The 6,203-nt window shown below is 36.0% G+C and overlaps 1 pseudogene; it reads left to right on the top strand.

The window, feature by feature from the left end:
* The first annotated feature begins 1,638 nt into the window (after nt 1–1,638).
* On the top strand, nt 1,639–3,952 carry LOC140856278 (uncharacterized; annotated as a pseudogene).
* Nucleotides 3,953–6,203: the final 2,251 nt, after the last annotated feature.

Raw genomic sequence — 6,203 nt, 5'->3', positions numbered from 1 at the left:
CCCTGCATATACATTTCGATGATCCATCCTTGGGTTCAGATTTTGATGGCCCTAACCCCTAAGACAAACATCAACACCCTGACGTTGGTTGGTGTAGATCTCCTTTTGGTAGTGGGCACGACTTGCCATTTGACACAGTTTCGTACTTCTACCTCCATTCTTCTAGATGGTAGTTGATCACGTCAACCCTATTCGATAGGTCTCGAAATACCACCATCACATCCACCAAAGAGAGGGCCACGGGGTGATTGCCTGTGGCGTTGCTCTCGCTTGTAGCATCATCGAAGGCTATGGATCGAATGTCAAGGAAGATTCGAAGCTCTGATACCAGCTGATACAACTCGAAGTATGAAAAAAACAAAACCTGAAGCATAATTCAGGGCTCTCGAATAACTTGAGAAGAAAAACAAACATCGAAGCTATGAAAATCTCTAAGATAATTGAAAGTAGGAAAAGTGATTCAATTCATTGATGCCAAAGACCTTCAAGAAGTTATAATTTATAGGCACAATAACTTGTGCTTGAAGAAAAAGAAAAGATAAAAAAAACTCTTAGCTAGCTTTTACTTGAAGAAAAAGAAATCTAAGTATAAAAATAATCAAATAATTTGATTAATCTCTAATTGACATCTTCCATATATAAAAGATTCTGCATCACTTATCTTACATATATAAAATATCTTACATCAGTAATAAATGAATCCCAATAATCTGTCAAATAGTGGCTTCATAGGCCCTGACAGCCTACCAGTTTCCAGCATAAACATCCTACAGCACCCTCTCAATATAAAAGAGATAAGCAGGAGATCCTCAAAAAAGCCTGAACTCCTGGCGAAAAAGACTGGTGCTCTCTCTCTTACCCACCTTTCTTCCTCCTTTGAATTGTTCTCTAAGTTCTGAGTAACTTAAGTATCGAAGATCACCCATCAGACATGCTCCGATGAGAAAATTTTCTTGCAGTTCTCTCAGCCATGGAGGGCATGCAGCTCGCATCATGGGTGCATTCAACTAACCTCCCGATGTGGAGTCACCGAAGCTCAGCGATAACAAAATCAATACTAAGATAGGAAGAATTAGAGTCTTAATAACTAGCATTCCTAAAGTAATCAACCCCCTTTGTTGCATTTATCCTAGGGCTAATAGCTAGTTGAAACCACTTGCAAATGGTTCATGTTACATCTAGATTCTGGCTTAGTAAAACTTATCATCCAATCCACCTAGGAGGCATGAGTGTTAGCAAGCTTTTATCCTCAAAGTCAATAAAGTGCAAAACATCATACCAATTAACTTAGATGCCCTCTCTTACCCCACCCCCCTCCGAAAAAGAAAACAAAGAAAAAATAGAAACAACTTAGATGCCTCTATTATTTAATATATTTTCTCCTATCCTTGCTAAAGCCCTGTTACTCTACTTTCAGCTAGGCTGCTAATAAATGAACGAGATAGCCCTCAGTATCTCGAAAATCATGGAGAGCCCAAAACCACCGGCATCCCATCCCAGGGCTTCTCCTGTCCCCATGTTTTAGCCAGCCCCTATATATTTACTCTCCTTCCTCCTTTCTCATCAAGCTTGCCAAAACAAACTACTTTCCTCCATTCATATCTTCCAAAAAATTAAATTATTCACAAAAGAGAAGACATGAGCTCTACAAGCAAGATTTCTTTGATCGTGGAAGCGAGCATGGGGCAGTGGAAGCGCTCAAAGACCAAGCAAGGCTGTTGTCATATCTCCAACTCAAGATCGTGGATCAAGGGTCATGACAACCACCACACACTCATAGAGAATTCTATCCACAAGCATGTAAGACATCTCATCATCATATCAATGCATCATAGTAAAATAAAATTTAAATAATTATTATTTAATTTAATTTAAATAACTAAATCAAATATCTTATATAAAGTTTTACTAAAAAATAATATAAAAAATGGATCTAAGTTTAACAAAGTTGATAGTGCTAAATCTCACACCTTTAAAAGCTCTCTTCCAAAATTAAAGCCCACACTCATAATTAATTATTTGAACCTAAAAAATAAAAAAAAAAGATAATGAGCTTGATAATCCAGTAAGTAATGAATATCTCAACTAGATTTTTTAGATATTATCATAGATATGATCTTTGAAAATAAATACCATAAATAAAATAACAACATATTTCACACTAATTCAATGTAAATAAATCATTCAATTATTCATATATAAACATAATCATAAATTCGATTCGAATCAAAATACATATAACTCAACAGCTTTTAACTATGACCAACGTTTAACCCCCATTAGTGGGGTCCACTGAATACCAGCATACAACCTTCACTAATAAGGTCCACTAAATATCAGTGCACAACCTTCACTAGCAGGATTGACTGAGTACCAATGTATAATCTTCATTGATGGACCCATTGATAACCAATGTATAATCTCCTTTGATGGGGCCCATTGATAACCAATGTATAATCTCCATTGGGGTCTACTGATTACAAACATATAATCTCCATTAGCTGGGTCTACTGAAGCATAGTTAGACTGAGAGCACAATTCGATCCATATCAAACTTTTTTTATATCAGAATATATTATAATTTTTACAGAACATATGTATAATCAATAAACTATAGTATTTTAGAATCACTTTTCACATAATTTGATAAATGATGTATAATTTTAAAAAATAATTATTTATTTTTAAAATAAATATGAAATATCTCGAAAGATGGTTCATTACTTATCTTTTCTTAAAATATAAAATAAATAGATAAATTAACCTTGAGGAGATTCTTCAGAATTTATTATTTAAAATTATATTCTTATATTAATTCTAATTTTAAACTAGATCTAAATAAATTTTAAGTCAAAACTCTACTTAAGATCAGATCCTTTATTAAACTTGATCAAAATCATCAAAAAATTTTTTTTTATTGAATTAATTTTAAAAAAATAATTTAAAAAAAAATCTATTAAAAAAAAATAATTTAGAGAGAATATAGAAAGCGAAAGCAAAACTTTTAAAGAGAGACAGGCAAAAATCATATCCAGAGCAGGGAGAGAGAAGCGATAAAAACTCTCTCTTTTTTTTTTAATTTTTCCTTAGACCTGCGCAGTCCTCTCTCTCTTCTACTTTCGCGGAAGATAGAATGGTCTCTTTACCCATCGGCCACCCTCATGACTGGAAGATCAGGCCACGCCGGTGACCAATGAGCCAAATCCGACGACCGGCGATGACAACTAGCGGTGGAAAAAACCAAAACAACATGGACAAAACAGGGGATCCGAAAAATAGATTTTTCCAAGAGTTTTTTGGCAACAAAATCAGCACAAATTCCAGATTAAAACCTAAAAAGGATTGAGGGAAGATTATAGAAGATATTTACCTGATTTTGGATGATTTGATCTGATATTTGGTGGCCAAAGTAAGACCAAACAACCGTATATTGAGAAGAAATCAGAGAAAAGAATGGCAAACTTCGATGATTCTCAATGAGCAAAAATCAAAGGTTTCAGGGCCTTTAAATAGAGCTTCTTCTGGAAGTATTTGTGATCAATTTAACTTGGATTTTCGAGAGCTTTTGGGTCTCCCAATTGGAAGAGAACTTCCTTCGAGAGTTCTCCTCGTGTTCCTGCTTCCCACGGTAAATCAGTTTCCAACACGTGCAGAGCATGTGCTGGCCTTAAGAAATCTTTTTTCTATTTTTTTTTAAGATCCATTAAGATTTCTAGGTTTATGGATTGGGGTATTACAGTTGTGCCGTTGGAACTATGCCATCAGATCTCTCAACTAGCAAGCCAAGAATAGAATCGGTTCCTTCTCTCAGGCCAGGAGAATGTCTTCTTCTTCTTTTACCATTGAGAAGAGGAAAAGAATAGAGGGGACTGATGAGAAGGCCAAGTGATTAGAGGCGGCACTGAGAAAAGCCACGTACTTCAAGTACTTGAGCTGTTGGGGTCCTAATTAGGACTTCAGAAGCAGGGGAGATCCAAAAATATAACTAGTCTCTGTTTGGATATCTCTGCATCTAATTTTTTGAGAACTTTATAAATATGAGTATTAAGATATACTACGATTTTTGAAAATGGCCTTCCATACTTTTGTTTCCTCTAAAATTGCTTGCTAAGGTTTTTCACTTGGGTGCTTATGTGATCTTCGAATTTATTAGATATGAAGTCGAAATCGATGTAGCCCATTAAATGGCTGAGGCATTTGATTTTGATCAATCCTCTCTAGGATACAAAGGATGGCAGGAAGTTAATTATAGGACCAAATTGAGAACACTTATGGTAGTGGCGAATTAATAGATACATGCAAAGTCTCCTTTTATGTAGGAAAGTAGGAATTCCCAACAATAATTCTACAAAATATTTATCTTTAATCACCAAAGTGTTTGTCTTCATGGAAGTTGTCGGCCTATTTGGTAATGCCACCATGCCAAAGAGGAATGGAGCATTTAGATGCAGGACTGTACCTTGGCTAGCAAACAATGAAGAATGTCCATTTATTCTTAGGTGTAATGGATATTGTTATGGTGTAGAAAGGGCCTCTTAGTTCTACATGGGTTATGAATCATGAGAGAATATGGCTTATATGAATTGAAACCTTCTCTCCCACATGAGGCATCTTTTAAAAGATAAAACCATGAGGCTCTAAATGACTAAGGCCTATTGAAGCCTAAGATCCACTAAAGTCTTGTTGCTCCTAGATTGATTTTGATGATTACAAAGCAGATTGAAGGGATATAAATAATTTTAAATTGAAAAAGTCCTTATGCTCTTCAAGGCCAAAATCGTAATTTGCTAAAATCCTGATTTGAAGTACCATTTGGTAGAACAAATGATTTGAAATCTATTGGTGAAAATTCATTATTTTTGAACTTATATTTTTGAAGTTATGAAGTTGAAGTGCATGAGTCGACTCATGAGTCAACTCATGCACTATGAGCTGATTGGCACGCAAAAATTACTCCATGGCACGCTGGATTTTTGGCTTGGCCACGACCTGTGAGTCGACTCATGAGTCGACCCACAAGGCATGGTCGACTCATGAGTCGACCCTGCTGATTTGGGCCAAAAAATCTAGAAATCAGTTTCTGGTCGTTGCAATAGAAGTCGACCAGATCGACTCCTGAGCATGAGTCGACTCATGAGTCGACCCCTGCGACGGAAAATGTCCGCAACGGCTAATTTTTTGCCTTTAATTGCCTTTTATGCTTCCTAAAAATGCTCTAACGGCTCTTTATCTACCTAATATGTTTTCTCTTATTTCTTAATGCTATAAAAAGGTTCTAAAGGTGAAAGAAAGCAGAGGATCGAATAAAAAAAAAGATCAAACAGATATACAAAGGATCCAAAATCTACACGAGAAAGCCTGAGATCAACGAAATACCCAAAGAAAAAGAAGAGGATCCACAATATACACGAGAGATTGTGAAAGAGAAAAGCAAGAGCATTCAAAGAGAATTTTTCACGCCTATTGTTCAACCTTGATCAAGAGATCTTTCAAGCCTTCAAGAAGTCTCAATCAAAGATCATCTTCCTCTAAAGCATTCATTCAAGCGTTCATCCACCTTGAGAAAATCAAAAAGAGATTCTCATTTGAGTAAAGTATTTTTATTTTATATTCGCTCATTTAAGGAGCTGTTATTGTATTAATTTGTGCTCTAACTATTTTACTCTTTGTGAGTATTGCTCTTATTTTTGGAGGATTTTCAAAACAAAGAAGGTTGATCCGAACCTGAAATCGGAGTATTTTGGGTTGACTTGTACCTAGAAAAAGTAGACTAGCTTGGGATAGCAGTGTCGGAGTTTCCGACGGTTTGTATTCAGGTTGAATACAAGTATAGTGGATTGAATTCCCAAGTAGGAGCTTGGGGAGTGGATGTAGGTGCAAGGTTGGCACCGAACCACTATAAATCTTGTGTTTGTGGTGTGCTTTATTGTTTCTCTTTATTTCTTATTATATCCTTGCATTCTGCTTTAGGAATAATATTGAATTAAAGTCTTTGTTCTATTCATCATAAGTAATTAATTAAGCCTAAATTTTTAGAAACCCAATTCACCCCCCCTCTTGGGTTGCCATAGCTGGGCAAACAAGTGGTATCAGAGCCCGGTGCTCTAGCCCTTCTTTGATCTAACAATCAAAGAGCCAAAGATCTATGGCAACCCATGTCGGTACTTCTCTAGCCGAGGGGCAATCTACAAACCGACCTCACT

The sequence above is a fragment of the Elaeis guineensis genome, chromosome 1 (genome assembly GCF_000442705.2).
Source record: "Elaeis guineensis isolate ETL-2024a chromosome 1, EG11, whole genome shotgun sequence".
NCBI classification, from domain to species: Eukaryota; Viridiplantae; Streptophyta; class Magnoliopsida; order Arecales; family Arecaceae; genus Elaeis; species Elaeis guineensis.
Note: the sequence above shows the minus strand (reverse complement) of the source record. Positions and strands in the feature narration are given on the sequence as shown.